This window comes from Styela clava, chromosome 11 (genome assembly GCF_964204865.1).
Source record: "Styela clava chromosome 11, kaStyClav1.hap1.2, whole genome shotgun sequence".
NCBI lineage: Eukaryota > Metazoa > Chordata > Ascidiacea > Stolidobranchia > Styelidae > Styela > Styela clava.
Window position 1 is genome coordinate 2282357 of NC_135260.1, and position 26037 is coordinate 2308393.

At 34.9% G+C, this 26037-nt stretch overlaps 1 protein-coding gene across 2 annotated transcripts in view; it reads left to right on the top strand.

Moving 5' to 3' along the window:
• LOC120347789 (extracellular matrix organizing protein FRAS1-like) overlaps positions 1 to 26037 on the top strand; it is a 185096-nt gene that overhangs the window by 125511 nt on the left and 33548 nt on the right. The gene's annotated exons all lie outside the window — the stretch shown is intronic.

Sequence of the window (26037 nt, forward strand, 5' to 3'; positions counted from 1 at the left end):
CTAAAATTTAGCCTTGACTGTGGTTTCCTTATACGTAGGAATTCCAGGTTTGCGGTAGCGGTCGAAATATTTGATCTAAAAGTAGAATCAGGGAGTTGATGAATTGCTTGAATGACGTTGGTGTGGTTTGTTATGGGTGTTAGTATTCCCACCAAGACGAATTGTGTGTATTTGTTTTAGCGGAATAGTTTGACAAGACAAGTTGTTAACATCTATCACGAATTAACTATACTTATTTTAAACCAAAATCGCTTTCCAATTCGGTAGCAAACATTCAAGGAAGTCGTAGTTACGAATGAGCGAAAAGGAGAATTTTAAGTTTACAAACTATAAAAGCAAGTTGGAATTTTGATGAAATCAAACAGAGCTCGCCATTCATTTATCTCTTGTATATAAAACCCCATTAATAGTCGACCACCAATAATCGAATGGCGTCTTGATCGATGCGTTTTTTTCACACTTTGAAGGGTTTTACGATACAATGCACACAACTGACACAAGGCCAACCCAATAATATCTTAATGTCATTTTAACGACTAAATACACAGATACTAGGGCGCGACTTTGGATGAAAAACAATATAAGTTTACATTGGAAGATGAAATTATCACTAAATATACAAATGCTCAAGGTGTGTTCATTACTCATAAGAGTGATTGAAAGCAGTGGATAGTAATACTAGACTTGAAAAACTTTCAACTAGAACAACATTTGGTTATCTATTATGCTTGGAAAACTCTCCTATTTGCAGCCACTACCAATACAGCCTTTACCTGCCAGGGTGCCCAACTTTCATGACGAAAGTTTTTTCAATAGCCACCGTTATGCAGAATGCGTAATGTCTCGTAGTAGTTTTCCTAATTGACTTGAACTGTTCGGGTCAATCAAACACGATTCTATATATTTCAGCAGCTCTTGACATTTCAGTGTTCCTCGTATTAAATTTTCAAAGGAATTTGCTCATAACAAAATCGTGGGCTGTCACCCGAAAGTAATGAAAACTGATCTTTAATTAAAGTTACGAAACTATATAGAATCGTGTTGGATTGACCCGAACGGTTCAATTCAATTTAATTAGGAAAACTACTATGAGATATCGCGCATTCTACATAGCGGAAGCTATTAAAAAAAAAACTTTAAACGACTGTATTGGTAGCGACTGCAAATAGGAGAGTTTTCTAAGCAGATAAAAACAATCGTATGTTTTTCTTGTTTTAAGTATTCATTGAAACCTCATTTTGTCTTTAACACTAGGATATGTTTACATTACGAACCACTTTCCTTTTTTTGACCGAAGATTAAGAGCTAGTTTGTCAGAGTATCATCTCAAGTTGAAACCCCAAACCAATTACAATAGAACCGTGAAACCTGCCGGAGGTTCTCATGCGGCTTTTTAATTCAATTACGACTCTGTTGAACTTACACAAGCATATGAACAGAATGTGGCCCTATTTTGTTAATGCCATATATATATTTCCATCATTTTAAAAGGACTGTAACATCTTTATAGAATTGTAGAGGTGCAAATCGAAGAGAAATGTATCCAAACTTTAAACTTATAAAACTATTGATTATTATATTCATACTTGAGTTACAAATTTTAATTGAAATTGGTAAGACTTCAAAACAAAAAAACATTCATGTCAGCTCAGCGAAACCGCGCAATGCTTTTCTATCAAGAGTTTAGCTTTGCCACTACCACAAGGTTATTTTATTCTGACATGAAACGTGGTCTGCTTTCCTGATCACGGATTCTCTTCCTGTTTTCATAGTAATATAATCCTTCAGATTTTGTTAGAAAACCTCCCAAAATGAAACTTAAATCCAATTACAGTTAGACCGTAAAACCAACGGAAACGGTGCGGTGCAGGTTCTTTTCTTTTGAATTCGTGCTTTGATGACCATGTATCGGATAGGAAAGATAGCTTACCTAGGTATACTGACATTTATTGCTATAATGTTTACACATTTTTTTCACCGCACATCGAAAACTCAGTCTCTAGTGTCTAGTCTAGTCAATTAGAATGCAATGCAATTGTGTGGTTGAGCAGGATCATGAAAAAGAAAACCAAACCCATGCTGTCTTGTTGGGGAAACTTGAAGCTCCCAAATATCAAACTATGGTGTGTAACAAAAATAAATCTTAGAGCAATTCAGAATAAGACCATCACCCAGTATGATGTTTGACCGCACTTGTAATTAATACCAACCAGTGAAATCGGATTTCTACGATTTTTGAAATTAAAAGTAAAAGTATTCAGGGGCTGAATTTGAAGTCTTTCGTTAAATACTAACGCCAAAGTCGTTACCAATGTTATTGTTATGAAGTGTGGTTTCCTATGTTTTGAAGTGTGTCAGACGGTTAATAGGTAAATTGCCATCAAAGTTAGATATATCTTTCTGGTATATACCTATCAGTTGGGTTACGCGAGACTAACTACCTATCCTTCCTTTATGCGTTCACACTTGTAAATTCATATGCGTATAATGCAAGGACGCAGTATACGAAGAATATCGGTGACTAGTCTTTATGATTAATCAGTCTGCACACTAACACAAATATATTTCTGCAATAACCCAGACGAAACGTTGCAAAAATAAGTTTGTGTTGAGATTTTACTAGTGCTGCAAACAAAATGGTAGAAGTATGGTCCGCTTACATTACGTTCAAAATGTCGCGGTCACGCACACTATATGAACAACCCTCTTCAATTTGATTTTGTGGTTTTATGCCCTATTCTAGCTTTAAATGCTTCACCACGCATCGCAGAAATTGTCACTTTAGCCGTGCAACTCCTCGTCAACCATAGCAAACACTGTTGTTGTATTTGACGACAAAATTGTCAGTTAGCTGCCATATTTATTACGTCATAGTTGGGAAGTTGAGAGTGTCATATTGCTGTTATCCGCGAACTTCTGTGGGAAAGTCTTGTCGTTGTAAATATGTTTGAATTGGGGCGGGTAACCCGATATGGACCTGGTTTCTGGGCGTAACGGGTTGACTATCTGTTGTTTTATTTAGTTTTCTGTAGAGAAAAAAAAAAATTAGCATTCGCAGAAGTGAAAATTAATCTATGGGAATCTGATTATTCATTTCTTTGTCTTATGACACACATACACTGATGGGAATCAACTTTTATCAATAATAAAAGCGCACCGTTGACATCGAATTGAATTATAAATTGTTTATGTTGTTTTGGGGATCAGGGCATATAAGTTTTAGTAAAATTTATCTAGAGAGTGTACCAGACATTGGCCTGACTAAACAAAACGTTAAATGTAGACTAATTCAATTTATAACTGTATTTACCTTGGGCGATAAGGGAAAATATAATTTTTCGCTGGTGTAAAACAGCTATATTGAATACTGATACGTAGTAAAATATGGAAATCCTATTGTACTTATTGTTGATGTGAAACTTGAATATTAATACTGGTTTTAGAAGTCTAGGTGGTCTTCATGAATACCCAATATATCAAAGTAAATCCTACATAAATACAACAAATATGCAGGCAATCCTATTATATGAAACTTGAGAATAATTTGATTAATTTACATCTGCGCTGACATCTTTGAATAAGTTTAGATTGCGGTTTCAGCTGAAGCTGTTTTCACTGAAGTCGAAGACTGAAGCCTAAATATTTTTCGATCCGTCGTCGAATATAAATTCCTCACGGTTCTTATTGTAAATCCGCGAATATGTGTATTCGTTTACTTACAACAATGAAAGAGGTATTTCTTGAGTGCTTCACATACAAAGAACACGCTAAATAAAATGGCGTCATATCAAAACTATTTTATAATATTATTTTATGATTGGAAAATTCACTCTTTGTGCAAATTATGAAATCATAAAACCCTGTCAAATATAATCCTTTATGACGATAGAAATCAAATTACGATATTATAGTGTTACCTCATAAAAGGTCAGAAGATTTCCGGAGAAAAGCCCAAAAGTATTCATTTTAGGAGGTAATTTAGAAAATTATGGCTTTTAGGTAAATATGCGGCACGCTTTCGGTGTCTACTTACATTCACATTATATTTATTTAAGAAACATTTCTCCAAGATGAAGTTTAGTTAAGCTCTGGAAACAAAAGAACCTTCTAGAATTGCTATTTTAAATGGCATGCAGTTTGCTTTGGTAAGGTCACAAGCACTCGCGATGAAGCAAATACACGCACTTGGAAAAACTAGAAATTAGGGTATAAATGACACCCAAGATCTTAATAAAGAAGGAAATTACATTAACTACTAAATATAAATACATGAACTTTCTTTTATGGAACATTTGGTTACGAGAAATGTACTTTGCTTTGCACGTCAGAGTTTTCACGTAGACCCAGCAGACCAGATCCCTCACTATAGTGAATTGATCCGTCCTTTATAAAACCTTCCTCAAGCTCTATAAAAGTATATAGCTATCAGTTCCTAGTTTGGAGGGGATGCGCGAAACGCTTCATTAGCAAAATAGACAAAGCGTGTACATAAATGTTGCATATGGTTAGAACAACACCTGTGTACTTGACATTTGTTTATTGTACTTAAACCCAAGTGGCAATTTTCGTTGTCTGAATGTGAGGCGGGTCGGATGTCACGCCAAATAAATTCAGTTGAAAATATTAATTAAAAAAAGTTGCCATGTCATTTTGTACTATTCAATTTGCTAGATATGATAATACGGGAAATATTCTTTATAATTAAGGTACCTATTCTGTTGCATCTATCTCTTTTGTCACTTCAAGCAAAGCTGTTCATATTGAGCTTGAAATTAACTTATTTTTATTCAAAAAATTGGTTTGGGAAATCGCATTATGGAATTTGGCGATTTATGACTTATTTCAAATTATAGTATGTTTTGATGCAAAATAAATGCGCCTATATTGGTTGTAATTAACCTCAAGATAGAATTCTATAATAGTAAATTATTCGCATGTGTGCTCCAATTCCGTGTAATAAAGTGACAACGAGTCACAAGAATAATTACAATATTGCCAACTTGAAGGAAAACCAAAATTCAATATAACTAAAATAATGTGTCTGAAAGCGAACGGACCGATTTGAACTTTTTCACAAAAATCATGGCAGGTGATAAAGGCAGGTTGTTCGCACCCCAAACACCTGGCCTACTTCAAATGCCTTTGTGTGTTCTAGTGCAGTAAACTCTTTTTATTCAACCTTGTCATTTGAGTCATAAAGTCACTGACTGCGCTTCAGAATACTAATTTGGTAGAAATTTTTGTTTGTTAGAGTTGCTTATGTTAAGGTGAAATATTGTTCAAATGCACAGAGAAAGGTAGACTGTTATAAGTTATAAATTCTACAAATGTTTTTATCCAATACAGAGAAACATTGATATGGCTAAATTTGGACTAGATACTGAGCAGAGTTGTTCCATATATATAAACAGATGGAGGTAATATCTGAGACCGAAATGTATAGATATAAAATTGTTTATTCGCTAGAATATAATGAGATGGTCAAATCAACTTCTTCGTTATTTAGCGAGCTCGTTTAAACTAGATTATTGATAAGTTAATAGATACTACTAACTGTTAAATTACTTTTGGGCTTCCCTACAAACAGAATACCGTCTCAATATATATTGTGAAAAGGCGAAGTTCAGAATTTACCGACAATTTATAGAAGTGAAAAACAAAATGTCATGGTTTCGTTGACACAAAATGTAAGCCCACACTACATTATGGTCCAACATATACAGTCAAAATAACATATTTCGTAACTTAACAGCGAATAAAAATGGCCAGTGATGCTCGTATAGTTCAACAATGTAAATATCACAAAACGAGAGAGGCAGACGAAATGCAAACAATCGTAGACAAACGACAAAAAACAGGCGTCGCAAATTACATTTGGCGTCATTATGTAGTTAGATCGTCGTAGAGATAGGACAGGGCAATTTGTTACCGCAGTTTAACAGTTACTGGCGAATATAAATCAATTTCGACTTTGGATAAAAAGAAAAAAATAACAAACAACGAAATTAAAGTATGACTGTGGTTTGCGAGGCATCGAATGAGACTGCACAAAGCTAACTGTGTCGGTGGCTTCAGTATTATAGCACACAAGAAGATAAGTGAATGCAGTTTGAAATTGGCAGTTTATATTATGGGGAATAGGCATTGTATTGTTGAATTTAACGAGTTGTAGTTACGTCGTGATATTTGGTTTAGATAATTTGATTCTGAAACCTTAAGACAGTTTTCTTTAAAAATATCAATATTTCTTTGATTCATTTCTGGTTTGGTAACCTCACATGATATAATTGTAGGAATTTTCGCACTTGTCGACGTTCTAAATTTTTTATATCTTGAGTTAATCTATGTAAGTAGTTGCGGTTATGTTACCAAATAGCAAGTATTTAATATAGGCCAAATTTAGTTATTCGTATATTTATTTCGCACGTATTGGAAGTTGTGTGTCTTTGTTATTTAATTTGGCAACTTTCCAGTGTAAGTACTTAGTACAAAGGCCGATCGACCTTGAACAAGTTCATAAAATGAAAGCGCATCTACTCTAACGCGAGGTGGTTGAAATGAGATAGCTAGTAAATCGCTAATTCTGTTTCCTCTGGGCTTCAGCGTTTATGGACAAGGAAGGAGATTAAAAATAGGATTTATGAGAATTGACTCTTTGAATACGCTGAATTGGTATTACATTTAATTGTGGCCAGGCTATGAGGATATGGTCAATAACATGTATCTGGAATCTAGGAAACAGACGTCCTTTTGTGTAACAAGTATCATCTCTTGTCTTGATTATGCAGCCGTTGGTGCTAAGTTTCTTGTTTGGGCTCTGGCCAGAATGAAAATTTACTTGTTTTTTCTAGTTCTGATCAAGTTTAGGTCTAGTTCTATTTTTACTAATGCGGTAAAAAAAAATTTACTGTGCCCAGTCCAACTGAAGTTATTTTGTTCGAAACCGCCATTAAAACTGGGTCAAGCAGTGCGATGCTGCATTTAAATCCTCTTCTAAATAGATACACATCAGATATGTGTGTTATATAATACCGACCTATTTGTAGTTTCGAATGTGAACGAATATTCCGAGCGATGAGTATTTTCTAACATGCGGTTGACGTCTTTTGTTACCTGTGGTTCAGATAACATTGTACGGTAATGTATTTCGAGAGGATTAGATCCTTATCAACCACGGTCAAAACGACAGAGGTGAACTTGCTTTATAATAGCAAATTTAAATTTAGCTAACCTAAAACTCCATGTCCTAAATATCACACCAGTTTAAATTTTATTGAATTATTGCCTTTTACTCAAACGATTTTTTTACTACAAAGAGTAATATGCGTATTCATAAATTGAATTGTTTGTTATACGGTTGGAATAATTTGATATATATTTGCTCAAGCCCAAAACAACTCAATTAGAAGCCGTTAAACAAATAATTTACTGATGTGTTTTAAAAAAAGATCGAAGGAAACAACTCAATTTGAATTTTTCCTCACAATCAATAATGATCGTTAGTTTTTCGTTACCGTTTAATACTCGAAACCGGCAAAGAATTTTAGTTTGGCGAATTACCAACTTCTTCGGTTTAGCACTATACGTTTCCTATTAAGGTCATTCTTGTCTGACCTCAAAATTTAATCCCTGTGGACCACCAGAATCGTTGTTTATATTATGTGTGGTCTTAATCCGATGTGATATGCTAGTTTGGGAGGATTAATCGGAAATAGAACGGGCGAGGTCACAAAACCTTGTCAAGGAAGGTTCATGGCGAGTGCACAAAAGTTTTATCGGCGGTGTGGCGCATCCTGTTGGGCGTTAGATATACGCTCGGCACCGTACCTCTGAATCCAATGCGAGAAAAGTTGTGTGAGAGAGGATTGCTGGACTTCTCGCCGTCGTAGGGTGGTTCACGTAACCCCTGGTCGGTTACGGCTTGCTCCACCATCCATGCTTTCAAATACAAATAACTGGCCAACTAATCCCATAGCCGACATAAACTGGTAACCTGACGAGAGGCCGTGGTTTGCCTTATGATTAAGCCATCCTCTCGACTTCCCTCTCCCCTGGGATAAATATGTAAATCCTATCCTACTATGCTGTAGTGAAATGACGCATAGTGATGGGGGCTGGTAGTTATTTTTCCGATACCCTTCAAAATCATCGTGCACTAGATGTGCACGTATTAAAATAACAAATTATCTATATCTATGTCAAAAGCACATCGAAAAAATATTCAAACACAGTCAATGTTTGTTCAACCCGTAAAATATTGAGGGTATTCGTTGCTTTAGCAAATACATTTCTTACAAATAAGATGTGTTTGACCTTATAGCGCAACTCGTTTAATGGAACCATATGCCAACAAGCCCCGTTGCTTGCTCTTACCCCTTTCATATAGCTTGTTCCTACTTAACAAAGTGATTTTGGCGAATTTCCGTATTAAACGTAGCAATGAAAATTTTGGTAGGTGAACATATACCGTAGATCTCAAAAACCACAATGTTTATGACAAGAAATTAATACGCTCACCAGACAATCATAGGAACCCAGTAGACGATCATGTCGTATGCTGACTCCAGCATATTTGGTAGCATAAGGCGAGACATTCTCTAAGAACTGTGTAATTAAACGAAGAACGAAGATGTGCTCATAAGCATATTAAATAGCGATAGTATTAATTTCATACATTATGCTAAAGTGAAGCTCAGGCTCATTACATTAGGAATCTCAAGATAGCGGTCGTGTAAGTCGGTGCGGTTACTTTGGTCAATGTGTTGCATAAATAGTTTTGTCCAAGGCAACCCATAGCGCCAGAGGAGCAGGATAGTGGAAATAAGCGAATACGTTGAAATCAAGCTCTTTCATAAAAAAAATAAGTAAAGTAGTAAATGCATGTAATGTATTGAAAATATATGTGGAACTTGTAATTAACAAGAAATAATACACCGTTGTTGATGTTTATTTACTTTACGTGTTGATGGCTGTAATTGTTTACTTTCAAATCTTTCTGCAGCACTCAGACTATTTCTGTATTGAGTCAGGATTTAGACAAATATTTTGAGAGTATTGATGTTGCTGCTTAGATTAGGTTATTCATTTCCACAGCACTAAAAAACTGAGTCGCATGGAGGCAAAGTTTCAAAATGTAATAACGTAATAACAGCCTGCACAAACCTAATTGCAACTTTGGTTATTTGCACAATCTTTCTCATTTCGAATGGTAAAAATTTCTACATTTCCAGACTGAAAAGTCTTAGATAGCTACTTCATCATTGTTTATTATTGTTTGGTTCAAATGATGATTGAACTAATATCTCAATCCAAATATTTTTTGGTCTATTAATTCCATGGAATGGAGTAAAATTGTTTATATTAGAAATATTTTGTTTACTTGTGCAACCCCAAAGAACCCAAACTGTCTCCTTTTTGCATTATACTCGAATTCCTTCGAATGGCGTATTTATTACCTCACCAAAGGGTATTTTCCAAAGTAAATATTATCGTAGGTGTAGATTGAAATGGGACTAATTGTTAAAAAGTGCGGGACAGACTAACGATTATCATTGACCGATGAAACGAGATTTCTGAAATGCCTGAACTAAACTCTTGTTCCACAGAGAAAAAAAATTCAGGCCAATTAACAAATGATAATCCAATATCAAGTATCAATTAATGAGCGTCGAGGGGGATTAGAAGGAACATGAACACTTCGTCTGGACAAAACCTCAAGTCACTTTTGAAGAAATTTATATTAATTTCCATTCGGTTCATACCTAACTGTGCCAACAAAAAGAAAAATTTTAGTTCGAACGAGCGGAAAAGGCCATGTTTCTTTGTTATTCTATTGGCTGCAAGCATTGACTCTACCAGCAAATTCAGCCAAGCAAATAGCTTAATTAAGTAACCATCACTTCTCTTTACAAACAAAGTCCAGATTTTAATCTCTATTTCCATTACCATTGAGTGGTTGGATAAGAGGCCGATTTAGCAAAGATAGCAATAGACAAAAGCACTTTGGTATGCGTTAAAATAGTAGCTAAAAAATAAATGGTGGCAAAGTAGAAGCAGTGTCGAGCGTAGCATTCAAGCTTCCGTATTAGAAGTGATTTGTATTAATATTAATAGAGTATATCAGATGGTTCATCAAAAGGAGTGTGTAAAAGATTTGGACAAATTCATTGGAATTCATCATATGTTGCCATCCATGACGTCGTCACCACAGCAAGTAATAGATGGAAATGCTAGGCTGTCCGGAACATGGCCGGTTTGCATAAAGCCAAAAAAACTCTACTAATTCTTGATTTGAAAAATATTTCAAAATGGGTTCATTTGATAATTGTTTGTTTTGAAACACAAATTACATTTCACATTTAGTGATCGGACAAAAATCACACTTCATTTAAATTTCGACACTGAAAAACAGTAAATATCAATCGAACAGCGTTTATTTCGAATATTTTGCATTGCCAAATTTAACTTCTATATAAATTTACAGTGATTTTTCCATATTCCTCTGTGGTGATTAATGTCATAATATAAACTTGATATTTCATTAGAATATATTAGGAACAGTAAATTTTGGGCATTAGCGCTTTTGATTTGAGGTTTGCTCAATTAAAACTTCGATTGTGAGTTTGTCGTTCGGCGTTTCATTTCTATATATCTGACTTGCGCAAGTTTACTTCGGTTAGCGCTTCAACTTTGCTCTGAACTATTATAAACATGAAAACGCATGTGACACGATTGCATACCAATACTCAAGGATGGGATTAATAAACTTGTTTCCAAAAGAGCCATCTCAAGTTTACTGAACCCGTTATCTTAATCTTATTGTAAACCGAGGCTTTGTTTGTGTAAGCCGATATGGGTTTCATTTATCATCACTTGGGTACTTGGACTTGTTTATCTTGAACGAAAGCCAAGTAATAAAACTTTATTATTTCATGGATATTTAGACTTAAAACTGTCTGTAAGGATAGTTGGGTACTCCCGAAGTATGTGAACCAAGATGGCGGCACCGGAACATAGTATGTATGACAGGATAGGGTTAGGCCATAATTTCAGTTACAAATACTACGGGAGATACTTGGCTAGTCCCCGACCTCGTAATAGAACTAAAATAAGGAAAATTGGAATAAAATTAGGGCCTAACGTGGTACACATACTACGTCCCGGTGGTTTACATACTTCGGCAGTACCGATAGTAATCCCCAGGGAAGAGAAATTCGAATTTCAACTAGGTAACTAGCAATAACCGTGGATTATCAGAGCAGAAAACCAAATTTTCGTGAATAGCATTTTTGAACGTTTAGATACTTGTGGCCAAGCTCTCATGCGAATTAAATCACGTCTAACTAGTGTACTTTGATAGAAAGTTGTCGGAATGATCTGTGTAATCGAAACGCAAAATCATGGTAAAACTGCATGGTAGCAAGCGAACGATATAACGTTTCAAACTTTTATAACATTGGCCCATTCATGCCTTACAGGTACAATAGCGGAATTCTCAAACCCCGGACTATATCTAGAACCAGACATGATTATCACTGAAGCCCACGCAGATAATACCCGTGGTCGGAATACAATACATTTCAAAACAAGCAATTATTTCAAATTTGTTATTTTACCCCTAATTTGGAAATCACCCAGAACGTTAGTTTATCACGATTTCCTTAATTATGTTAACTATCCGGTAAATAGGATTAACTTTCGGCGCCAGTGCGTAATTGTTTGTCATTCATACACTTGTCGTTGACCGCTATTGGCAGATGCTTCAAAAATTTAAGTCCAAATCTAAAACCATACAAATGGGCCGTAGCAAATAGCAATCGACAAGAAGTTTATATGGGTCGGTTTCAGAGTGGTATTTGACTGCCAACAGTCATGTAACTTTTCGTTATTTAAGCTTGAATGGCAGGTTCTATTGGGGATCTTTAATAAGAAATTGCCTATCGAAGTTTACCTTCGTCTAGTTAAACTAATAAAATTAATTTGTGAATCGATATCTTAGCGTTTTCAGTTTTGCGATTTGTATATATGGAATTTGACTACCATAAGCCATTTTTGCAATTTTAAAATACTTGTTTACAACGATTTTTTCTTGAAAATTCCATGTGTATTCAACTGATAATAACAATTTTTGAATCGCTATTTCTCAAGTTTTGTCAGTTTTCATAATCGTTTATAATAAATTTGCCTGCCAACAGCCGCATCGGATCCCAATCTCAAAATAACTAGCCTTGAAGCGACCCATGTGTTTGAATTTCAATTTTGTCATGTGTATCCAACTGATAATAACAGTTTTGGAATCGCTATTCCTCAAGTGTTGCCTGTTTATGAGTTTGTATACTCTGCCACCCACGCCGTTATCATTAATCATCATTAACTGAGGTATTGTACATATTTTCGTCATATATGATACACAACATAAATAGGAGAATAACATTGGAATTTTAACCGGTTCAAATCAATCATTTTTATACGAAATATTTACTACGTTGTGAACGATGCGGAAAATAAAGACTGTTTCTGAGAAATCTAACGGTATTTAAGTCTGATTTAAAATAATAAAATTTTTGGATTACAGAGTTATATTCAAGTTGTATGAATTGGAGGTATAGTGATACTTGTGTGACTTTGCGCAGTAACTTTTGTTGTAGATGTGCACGTATTTTTTTAGTTTAAAATGTTCTACACAAGATTTGATAACATTTTGTAGCTTTGGATAGGCATCCAACAATAGGGCCCCGACTGAAGTTATTAGCAATTATAGTATGCTTATTTCACAGTGTTTATCAGATTTAGGAATAAGAATTTTGTACTGTTATGTTATATTTGAATATAGTCAACATAAGTATCATTTGTAATTATGAGTGAAATATCTCTATACGCAATTATAAACGACTGGCAGTTTTTTAAGGTCTCCAACCAAAATAGATTATTTTACCGTAACATATGATACAATTAATCAAAATTTAGTTTGGTGAGACAGAGTTTATATATGAAAATAATTCACAAGATAATTGAATAATTTGTCTAACAAAGTATTGCTAAATAGTTTTGGTGTTCTCTATATATATGTCAACACGACACGATTGATGCAATAATTTGCTCAGAGTTATTTTCAAGACAATTAGACTTCCAGTGTTTTATATTTTAAAATAGACCTTGAATTCAAAAATATAGGCGACAATGAAACACAAACCCTTTTCTTGAAATTCTCATTCTATTCCAGTTGTCCGGAAGGTTTTATCCTCACTCTTAGCTTGTAAGTGCAAATGTAGATAGCTCCTGTAGAAAATAAAGTATTTCATCAGATCAAATATAGAAAGTCTTACAATAGCCTTAGGTAGACCAGCAGTTATTAGCATTGTCAGTGAAAGCCAGTTGTTTTAAATCTCCGGAAACTATTTGTATCTCATTATCTCTAACGTAAACATATCATATTGCCATTAACGTTAAATCACGTTCATTTGTCACCGCTAAGTGAGATTTTGGCAATATCTTTGGACTCTTTGGATAAAATTTGGTGGTAATTTTTTTGCATTCATTGTTGAAGTACGTAGAATGCAATATAATGGGAGTGAATATTACAGTTATAATGGACAATAAGCCCAATTCCTTCATGTCGTTTTTAACTATTACCAGTCCAAGGCGATACCAATAAAATTTCAACTAAAATTTAAGTAAAAAAGTGTTTAAGAGGTCTTTTCTGTTAACAAATGAATTTATATCAGCTACGTTTCGACCGATCAGACGGTTCCAGGACAATATTAAAATTTATTTGAATCGGAATTAAATATATTTTATGTATAATTATATTCACATTTCTATAAGAATCTATTTCGACACTGTTCAATTGTAATCTCGCGTGCAAAGTTTCTTATTTCTGTGATATAGCCTATAGGCCAGCATTGACGAACAGGTGTTGGCCTTGTGTGAGTTTACTTTTGTCACTTTTGATCTTTTCAGCAAACATTTATTGGCCAGGTGTCCTAAGGCGACTTTTATATTATTAGATAACAATACATTGTTATTTATTTTAAATTAAATCGTCGTCTATAGATGTATTATGGGTATACTTATGTTCTGTGATATAACAATCGGTCGATGATTGTGTGAGATTTTCGTTTATTCGACCTTATTTTGATAAAATTTTACTACGTTCACTTAATCCTATGTCATCTTGCTATATGGCTATTTCAATCAATTGATGAAAAACTTGTCTTGCCAATATGTGTTTTGAACATTTAGCTCTATAACAAAGGGATTTCGAAGGTGGCGTTGTCACTTCTCTATTCAAGTATTGTTTAAATATATATAATTAAGTTTATTGATATATTTGGTTTTCTCATAAAAATATTTTTCATTTTTCGATTATTCAATATTATTCACATTGAAAACAAATAATTTTTCTGCACCCCATCGAATCAATAAAATCTTAAAACGTTGGTATTACTACTATTTCATCCCCCTAATAGAATTTTCCAATATATCTATGAATTTCGGTTTCCTTTCATCTTCATTCTATTCAAATACAGCCAGTGTTGACGGGAAGTATCTGTCCTCAATCTAATCCGACTTTAAGCCTAAGTCATGCCTAAATACTTTTCTATTGAGTCGCAATAATACCCGGTTGAATAACTACCTATGGATAGATTAATTTAATTCTTTGAAGTTGACCGAAACGTATTGAAAATACCCACTATGCCAGGTTTCCTCTACAATTAGAGAAAAATAAATAACCTCGAATAGGTTTTCCCTACGTTTTACAATGTGTATGACCACGAATTTCTCGCAATATTTTAAACGTATATCGTTCATCATTCCCTTTAATCTTGACGATACATTCAAAATAATCGAAATCAAAATATTTTAAAAACTAATCACACTGGATAGCGACGGCTTATACGATTCTGCTAGATAAATTAAATTTTGAAAATTTTTCGAGATGTCTCTATATAACGGATTGCTGTTTTAAACTATGACTGAATATTTTGAAACCATAAAAATCCCGATCGGAATTTGAGAATTTCATGCTATTTTACCCCTGATAAGCCCGTATTTTCAGTGTATTCGAAAATAAGTAGCATAAATAATTTTGCTGGCCCTAAAAATTGACCAACAAGTATAGTTGAATCAAAAATTTTCAGAGAACGAAGTTGTAATACAAACGTTCTGTAATGTTGGGTGGCCCAAATACTTGTTTTGTAAAAACAAAGAAACCACTGGCTTATAAAAGGTTAGTGAACAAGCTTCCAATCAAAATAGTTTGTTCAATACATTAATTAGTTTGGGGTTAGTAAAGACAAGGAATAAAGACTCGATGTGTGGCCTGTCTGTGTCGGCTTTGTTTTATAGCTAGTTATTCTGCAAACAGAGCACCCGATAAGAACCGACAGAAGTGGTGTGCTGATGTTTACATTCAAGTATGCTCGGCAAACTTTGAGAAACGCGTCAAATTCACCGGAATTTTGCGTTTATTCAAGATTTGAAACAGTTATAGTCAGTCTCAGTTTGGCTTTATCAGCCCGTAGTTCCACAAAACCTCAAATTAGTATTCTATAATAAATTAACACAACTTAGGAAAGATACGGAGGATTTAAAATTCTACTTAGATGGTCAAATAATTTTACTTTTCCCCTCTTTAAGCCGCTTTGAAGTTGTGGATGTGTGTTCTGCGGTGGCTAATGATATCTTGATAGCTCTATTATGAGATAATTGATACGTTATTATAACATCAAACAATAGCTTTTTGTGTTCTCAATCAACTCATAGTGATTAATCTTCCGACGCCCTTGCTTTATGTGGAAATAATCATTTACGTTATGAATTTGTCTAAACCAAGCATTGGACAAGCAAGATTAGGGAGTATTAGGCTGCATTGAATTCTAAACTCACATTGCTAAATTTTTACGTGATCTATATTGATCTTACCACAAGTCATACTTATAGGTTTTCACTAGCCTGTTTATACTTTCACAGTGAATTATTCTAATGCGGCAAATATGATCTAATTTCATTTACTAACGACTAGTTTGCAAATCAAAACTATTCCCGACACTATTATACTGCAATAAAACCATACACCCACAGGTCAATTGATAAAGTATATTATTATCACAATTTTGCTAATTAACGTAATTGGACTAACAATGTTTATTTATTTTGACCCGACTGCGTAATACAGTAATTTCATTTCACGTATTCTAGTCTCCTTGGGGGAATATTTGGTCAAACGTAAAATATCTTACGAGAGCGCCATCAAACTGCGGGAAATAGAGCCATTCTATTTGCCTGAAATTTAATAGTGGCCGCGTACTTATTCACACCTTAGGTCCGTTCTGACACCATAGTTATTTCTCCGTTTTGTCGACAAATTTTATCGGTTTGGACACAGAATATCTTCATCGTTAACTTTTTGACTCCACTTATAAAAAGGTTATCACAGTTCAACCCGGTTACTGGAAAAACAAACATTATTTCATTTATAGATTACACACTGTCAGAATAGAAAAGGGTATTTTTTTCGTGATTGTCCAGTGGCAGAAATGTGAAAAGTACTGGTTTCCGCATTAGGAGATCTTCGCAATACGTTTTTACTTTTTCTCTGCAGTATTAGAACCTCATTGTACATAACTTATAGTTGAGTGCAAAGAAGGTCTAAGAAGAATCAACGTATAGAATACCTATTCCAAACTGTCCTGTAGTAAATTATTTTCTGTGGGTGTTTGCTACTTTTACAAAGAGTGAACTCCCTTTAAATGAATAAGATGTCTAAGTTGTCAATCGGACAGGGACTGGCAGATGTACGAAAACATTTGAGAAAGTCTTACTGTGGTCAGACAAATCCTACAGAATAGGATATATGAAAGTAAGATGCCAGATTTTTACAACACTCTATAGACAATTTTCTGAAGGGCATGAAGCTAATTAAAAATAGAAATACTTGTTAGATTTGATCTTGCCCTCCGTATTTGGGGTATTTACGTTCCATCCACGTATTTTCAACGTGTTTTTTCGAATGAAGCATACTTTCGACTTACTAACTGTTATTTGTAGCTTATTGTTAGCTATTTATTTTTGAGGTGGGCGCGAGACTTGACAAAGATGAGCTTAAAAAGTTGAGAACCACCTAATAGTTCGTAATATGTGATCAATAACCATAAACATCTTGAAAACACAACACTTTCGATTATTATAGTGTGAATAACTATCAAGAATCACAGGAAGGTTTTGCTACAGAATTATTCCTAGCGGTGACCGTACATTTGAACCCACGTACATTTGAACCCATGCGTATATCCACGGGTTCAATCTATATGCGGGTGCTAAAACCCATGGGTTAGGGTTAGTATGATTTAACTATCCGTGAAACAAAAAAAATTCCACAGGTGCAATAGCATACAGGTGCAATTGTCATGGGTTCAAATGTACGTGGGTTCAAATGTAATGGAACCATTCCTAGCAAGTACATGCGCACCAACCTTGTTTTCCTTCCCTTTAGTAGAAAGTCCAAAATTCATTGCTCACGTGATTCGCCTCATTCGTAACACAAATCCATGTTATTTAAGTACAACTTACAGTCACGAACTTGGCAATAACCTGTCTATATCTTTCAACATCTCGGACGTTTCCAATCCCTCACACTTTATGGGGATTACACGCGTCTGTGCCAATCACCAAAGTCAAAACCAAACCGCAGAAGGATTGAAATATACAAGGGTTATTTGTTAAACTCGACCGCACTAGGAAAAAGTTTGAGCGCTGAAATTTAACAAGAATATTAGATATGTTTTTGAAAAATTACACAAACAACACATGCAATTGAGCATGGAAAATCTTGATCCGATTTTATGTTTTTTTGATAGTAATTCCAACCTCTTTTATACAAGAAATTGGTTAATTGTGCATCGAATATGCGGTGTGATAAATCCACCTTATCCACATAAATGAAAAGGCTTTAACATTCTGGTCTTTAAAAATATGATAAATATAGCATTTATATTTTATTCTCAATATGGTATGCAGCAGACCCTAAATTTTGCGGAAATTTGCGGTCTGCATACAATTTTACAACATATATTATACTAATAATACAATAAGGCTTTCAAACCGAGTCTAAATTATCGCTTATTTCGTGACCACATCTATAGACAAAGATTATTACCAGACAACAGATTAAAGCCACAGTCGCGAACGCCATAAAATTGATAATCTGAAATGCTGTTATAATTTGAGATGAATCTTCAAAGTTTTAAAGGTATTGTAGACTTATTATATCATGATAAAAGATCTGGCCCAGATTTTTCATATAGTTTTGCGTTTTTGATAGTGTCCGCAAAAAAATGTGAATAAATTTTTTAAACTTTCAAATATGTTTTATTGTGGTAGTCGCTCAGTATGGAGATAAGCTATTTTTAAATTATTCATAAAAACATATTACAGAGGGTTGTCATGAAATCTTACGTTTTTTGTAGTGTCAGCAGTATCGCGACGTTTTCGTGTTTGTATTTCCTGAACTTCGGAACTTTGATCAGTCATGTGTTGAATGATTAAGGTTAATGGAGATCAGGTGCGCCCATTATGGAATCCTTTGTGCTTGATTTCAATTTTAAATGGGCTAATGAAAAAAAAATAAGAATTTTAGTATTTCAGAAATTGAAATTGCCTATGTTTATGATGGCTAATATTGCCTTGTCAGTAACGTCCCTTAACATATAACCCAGATATTATTAACAGTCTAAGCTTGCAAGAACACATTTGCATTTTTCAAAATCCAGTTAGACTGGGGGTAACCTTGGACATGTGTCTACTAGTCCTAAGATTATGACTTTTCCGTGAATTACAAAGTTATTCCAGTACACCGCCCTATGGCATTAAAACAGACTAGCTCTTGACCCGTATACTCAATAAAATACCTAGTGAATATTTTGTTCGGGGAAAAACGATAGGCTATATGAATAAAATAGTCACACCGTTGGAAATTGTTTGTTAAAAACACAGATGAACGAGGTTCGCTGTTTAAAGGAAGCTTGTTTCCCGCGTTTAATCTAATGGGGCCAAAGGGGTGAAATAGGGATCAGGCTCAGAGGTCAAGGCACCCGTATCTTGACTTTTCACTTTTAGTAATTACCATGACCCATATGTCGGTTCTGTGTCGATACTTCTATGAACGACACAACCTGGTAATTTGGCAAAACAAAAAGGCGTCAAATGTCACACATCGTTGATAAGCGCGCAATAGTGGTTTTATTTACATGGCAAACATAAGATCATTGCTTCTTGTAACCGGAATAAAATGAACGTTTCCCAAGACTGGGCTTCTAGTAAAATTCTGTTTAACCGTTTATTGCTTTGAGAGCCAAATTGCGCAATTTCCGTGCTTCATACTTTTCTCAGTATATATTATCAAATCTGCCTTCCTGGACTAAGTTTACGAAATAAATTTATTACTCTTCATAATTTGACTGCTTTTAATGTTTACAAAATTTGTTAAGAATCGCGAACTACTACCATGTATACTTAGTCGCTTGGATAAGTTTCAAATTAGGTCGTAACGAAATGGATGTAATGAGATGGCACGTGTCGGTTGTTTACGGTCAATAATCGTCGGTACTGCGGAATGTAAATGATGTCATCATCCATCAAGCGGATGTCCGAGTAAAAATTTTTTTCGATGCGAATTTGGTACTGAATTAGCGGCTTTACCCATTGTACTGTATTTAACTGATATTTAAACTAGTAACAACAAAATGGTAAAACAAAACGGAAATGACAGTCATTTTTTGGCAAAACATCGGGTTATCGCTTACATTCAACTTCTGCATTCAACCAGGCCGCTTAAACCTACCTAAAAGGCTGACTTCTGTTATTAAATATTATTCAGCTTCCTTTCCTTGTTTTCCTTCTTATGATCATATGTTAGACTCCCTCAAAGGTGACGCTGCTCGATAACCAAGACTGGTTTATCGCGTCTCCCTTCACGCCGAAATACATTATTTTATTTTTTACTTTACTGTTTTTATATTATATCGTAATTCCGGTATGTGCAAAATAAATTACTGATAACTATCGCGTCTCCCTTCACGCCGAAATACATTATTTTATTTTTTACTTTACTGTTTTTATATTATATCGTAATTCCGGTATGTGCAAAATAAATTACTGATAACTGCGAACAGAACACGATGTAACGGTGGCGCGTACACATTGCCCGTGCTGCCATATAAAAATATCGATAAATAACGCCTCGCTGATATCTCGCGTGATCGCGCCAGTCGGTGTCGAGGAGTGCTCAGCAAAAATGATTCTTGGCTTCCTAATTATTTCACCCGCGATTTTGATATGCGCAAACGAAGTCCTGCTCATGTAACATGGATTAGACTATGACATAAAGAACGGGCTTTAATATACTCGCTAATTTTCTAAACATAATATCCATAAGACCTAAATGCAGGAGCTGATTTGTTACAGGTCCCACATGTTTATTCATGTTTATTCAGTTTTCTAGCTATGTTTTTTCCTTGAACAAATTTTTTCTCGGGCCATTTGCCATAACCATTATAGCATGCATCGGAAGCTCCATGCATAATGATTGACAACCCGTTAAATTCCTGGCGCAACATATTTCATCAGATTTAGAAGTTAACGTCATGGTATATTATTTACAGTGTAACCCAATACACTTGCAATTGCATAGACCCGAAGCACCCTTGTTGCCACATTTAATGAGCCGAGACTGTCTCGTGCACTAATCCTCTTGTCTGAAGGTTTCAAATCCCGTTTTCTATTTTAGCTATTTGACCTGAAGAATCAGATTTCTGTGCCGAAACGTTTATTTTTTTTTTAAAGTTTGCTATCCAGAAAATACAAGTAACCAAACTTGCTTAAAACTTCATATATATAATTTACTCTCAATGCAATTTTAAATAATTGAAAATATTGCAATTTCAATTTAAAACGTCCGTTGTCGAATTTGACGGGATAGTGGCAGCAACATAAATATAAACTTATGTATATACGTGGTGACGATCGCATATCGGTTAAAGCGTTCGGTATAAGCTACAGGTTATACTAGAGCCCAAATACCATGCCCGCCGTTTCACCCACGGTGAATTTAATTGAGTAGGTCATGCTAAAAAATATCATAAAATATTCTTGCCTGGGTATCGTTAGATATAAGTCGTCGCTTGTATACGGCCTTGCTTCGATCGAAAGAAGTTTCGGATAAAAAAGGGGTTTAATAATTAGAGTCATTACAGTAAAAATGCGCTTGAATACGTGCTATTCTGAGGACTGAGGTCATTCCAAATATGCATTTTTGATGATATAGCAAGCGCAAGTTTGAAATTTTTGTCTGGCAACCAAAAGTATTTGTTTTAACCAGTAATTTGTGCCAATCTTCGAGATCTCACCTCTCTGTAATCTACCTGTCGTTTTGAATAACGAATGTTTGTTCTTGCTATCACGCGTGATTTATTGGGGGCCGTAATATACTTCTAGTACATAGTACAGAGATTTTCAATCTTTTTAGTCGGCCGGAAGCCCAGAACCCCATTCAACATTCCAAGGTCTCGAGGGACCCTGGAATTTAATTTCTTCTTATGGTATAGATTTTATAGTAAATATATAGATAAAATAAAAGAAGTTTAATTATTAATAGTGGCTAACCTAATAGGCATTAGAATATATTGTAACGACATACATACATATATATATATATATACAACCCTATATATATATATAGGGTTTTGCCTAACCCGGTTCGAAACCACTGGCATAGCAGCGTATATACCAATTTCAACTTGTAATATATTAGTTTCAGCGTAACTCATGTTCTGCGAAGAGCTTCCATATAAGTAATGGTGTTTGGTATCCCTAAAATCAAAATATTTCGATATATTATTTTATTGAGACTTTCGTCATTTCATTTATTTTATAATGGAATTTTAAGGAGTCCTTATTTATCTTATTATTAATTCGTTATTACCTAATGCGAGTTACAAGTGGTAAAAGACCACAAGTGCCACATTTGATATGAGCATGGTGCTTGGATTTAGTTAAATATGATAGTCCAGAGGTATCTTTTTTATTAGGATAGGTGATATTAGTTCTAGCAAATAATAAAAGGAAGGCTGACTCCTATTGAATCGACTTCATAAAAATACTATGCGGACGGCACCCAAATTTTTGGTACCGTTCATATAAACAGCTTTAAAATCACAATCATTTGTCATCTGGACCTCAATATGAAGTTTTATCGAAACATACGACCTTTAAAATTGATTTTGTATATACAACAGAAACCACATTATTTTGGGTGGTTAAACCAAACCTGGAATTTATAATGACAATGTGGTTTGCTAAGATAACGCAATATTTTGGACTCATTTTGCGGATTACATATTTTCATAACTCACTGCTTTTATTTGGCGAGTCTGTTTGTCATGAAAACATAAGGTAGGAAAGATAGAAATTGTCGTATTTAAATAAACACTGTAAGAAAGTAAATGACGAACCTCTGCTTACCACTTATCTTACCGGTACACGCATGATTATTGGAATTGCAAACCAGTAAGAATTCAGATACATTGGCGCAGATAATGTGGGAACCGACCTCGTACAAGCAGTTACGAGAATGTCACCACGCTCCTTGTACATACACAAGATCGAATGGGTTGGATTCTACCCTATTCAGCTATTTCTGTAAAACTAAATTAAGATAATATATAATTAAATAACTCACCTGAAACTCCTGTTGTTCCTCTTTAAGCAGTTAACGGTAGCGTTCTGAAAAGCTAGCTGTAACGCGGATATCCCGTACAATTCTGCCCAGCATAAATGCCGGTAAGCTTTGAAAGCATGTTGAAGTGTTGCCAAACGTTACGGTACGATGAAATGAGATAGTACTTTCGCCAGTAACAGTCTCATACTTTTTGAATTTTAAAATTGGTTGAAATCAAAGCTACCTGCGTAATTTATTTTAGATATGTTCATTGTACGTATTGGATCTCTATATTATTCAAATGAACTTGAAAGCAAAAAATATAACACAGGTAAATCTGGCAACTGTACGCTTTGTGGACCATAATTACGTCACAATTATGTTTTAACATCCTTCATCATGCCACGTTAAATAATAGGCAAATCGCTCATAAATGTTGACGAGAAATATAAAGGCTGAAGCTCGTCCCCAGTACACCCGAAATATCCCTGCCTATATATAAACAAGCTCTTTTTTTAATATATTAGCTTCGAGTTTCCCATTCATCCTGTACCATGCTTGGTGCGCTGTGCTGAGTAGATTTTGGTGGGTTACGTTTCATACCACTTTCTCTCGTAAAACTGAAAACGTCGCAATATATAAAGGGATGCGCCATTGCTGGTTCTCATAGCGCACGTGGGTTGCTTGCGCTCACATTCCAATACCTAATGCAACGCTTTACAGGAAATAATTTTAAAAAGCTCATGTCGATTTTGCAAAAGTGTGGACTTATGCACGTTTAGTATTGTGTTGTTTTACAATAAACGGCCTGTTTCAAAGATTATATTAAGTTTACCGCTATAGGCTACTCCGGCGGTATAATTTGGAAAACGGGTAAATTCTTGAGTGCGCCTTGACGACCTACTTCATTAGCGAACGATACTCGAATGTTAGGAAGGACTGTACAGTCAGGAGCTATTGAGATTAGAAATTCGTAATTTCTTGAATCTAAAAAATTGAGTTGTCAAAATTCCGAAGTAATCACAGCCATATAAGTGCACTTTTGAGTTTTTCGAATACACAGTCCTGTCTGTTAAAATGTGTTGTAAAATTGTAAATTATAAGACGCAATGTGTAGTGATTAAACACTTTGCTACCAGTTGGTCATAAATTAATTAGGTTATACGCTGCAGCCGGTGGACCACATACTTGAAATATTGGGATAAGTTGGCCATGGCGCAGCGTATGTGGACCTAGCGAAGGAAAGGGCAAAGAGAGTTGTTTGATAAAAGTATGATATATATATAACTAAAAGTGCACTCTATCTTGGAAAATTTAATAAATTTGTAAAGAAATGCAAAAGCGCATCATTGTTAATAATATGCCCAACAACTAAGTATTTTATTTTCATACAAATTTCTTGGAATATTTTTTTTTTCAATTTTTGGTTTGTTCGGCGATGACAAAAAAGTTGGATCAGATAGCGTATGATTATATAGTTAACTTTTTACTTGTTTAAGTTTATTTTTAACACAGAATTGAATTAGTATATATATTCATTTGGTTCAATCAAGGCGTATAGGGAGACATATTGTTAAAGCACATTTGTATATGCAATGTCGTTTTATGACTGGAAAAAATAACCACTTCAATTTTTTCTGAACCAGATTTAACTATTTTAATGTCATGGAACCTTTCAAGGGTTGGCAACATGTCAGATGATAGGCCTTAAGCCTATGAGCATTGACATTGGTTACTATATGTTACCTCGATATTTTGGGTGTCATATACGTATAGTAGGGCAATGACGTAATATTACTTGGATATACAACCAACTGATCCACTGTGCAACATGAGTTTCTTACGTTTTGTATTGCCTTTCTTCCTGGTGAGTAACTGAGAGCACTGAATATTATGAAATTTGAAACTAAATAATGTTGTGATAAGTAGATTACTGCTAGATTCTTAGTTGTGGTGGAGGATTCCGATCTCTACAAAATTTGGAAAAATTGTTTTAACTGTTTATTGCGGTATATTTTTAGTTTCGATAATTCGACTCGCATCAGAGGCCATAAATTAGAATCTACTGCGGTTATGAGCAATGCGAAGAATTTAAATAAAATTAAAAGTTTTAACAAGATCAATGAGTTTGATTGTAGTCTAAGAACAAAGCGATTCCATTTTGTGGAATTTTTTCAGATTTTGACACTTTTTCTCGAATTATATTTATCTCATGTGTCGCCTTATTATATATATATAACACATTACTATATAAATAATTTTTCCTATAACTTTTCTCAGAATAGAGCTGTAGGCATGTAACATTTTCATAACTCCAGGTGGGACTTTGAGAAAAGATTCGAATTCAATCTGCGGTATCAGCGTGGATAAGTCCAGAGCTGTAGTCGCTAAGCCATCTCGACCACGAATTCGATAGCGTAACAACAATATTATTACTCATTGCCCTTGCTTGCACAGTTCAGTTCTGCAAAGTTATTTGCAATACCGGTAATATTCCGTCTTCATAAAATGTATTCACTCGTTTGATAAGACCGCAACGATATTTTATTGAACTTAATCTTATTTGAACAGATATGCAAATATTAATCGAGAAAATTTCTTTACTTTTGTAAAATTTAAAATTCGTCTTTGTAACACAATACAACACGCACTCGCCGTCTGGTCAAATAATCATCGGCGCCCCTATGAGATTCGATTACCCCGTCACGCCGACTACTCGACTCCAACCCCAAAATTGATTGGACGGTTTCATATATACCACAATGTGCTCTATTGTTTTCCTTGTGTTTTAAATATCTCTAAAAAATGTCAACTTATGTTATGAATGAGGGTTTAATCACAAGTATACTGTATGTCAACATATAAGAGAAATAATGAAAACTGGAAGGGCCTACTCCAATTTCTTTGAAATATGTAGTAACTTCACGTCTCGTTCTGTCGTCAGTTGGCGCCCAGTGGTGCACGTTAGGAATACGAAATACGGGACTCGATTATCCCGGCAAGTCACAGCTTCGCTCAGACCCCCATTATATCCCTCCCCCCTCCCTTTTCAATTTTCGAAAATTAGCCACTCCAAGATTCCACCCGTCGAGTGTTGCGCATCGCGGTATGCGTTGGGAATACGGGAACTTTAACACCCTTCGTGGATAAGCGGGTTCGAATCCCGCGGAGGATAATTATGTGAGAGAGGATTACCGGATTCCCCGACGTCGCAATGTGGTTCTCGCAACGCAACTATTGGTCGTTAATGGCCTCCACCACCATCTAATACCATGACTATGAATCAATAAAGTGGTGAAATGATTATTTCCTGGACTGGCAAC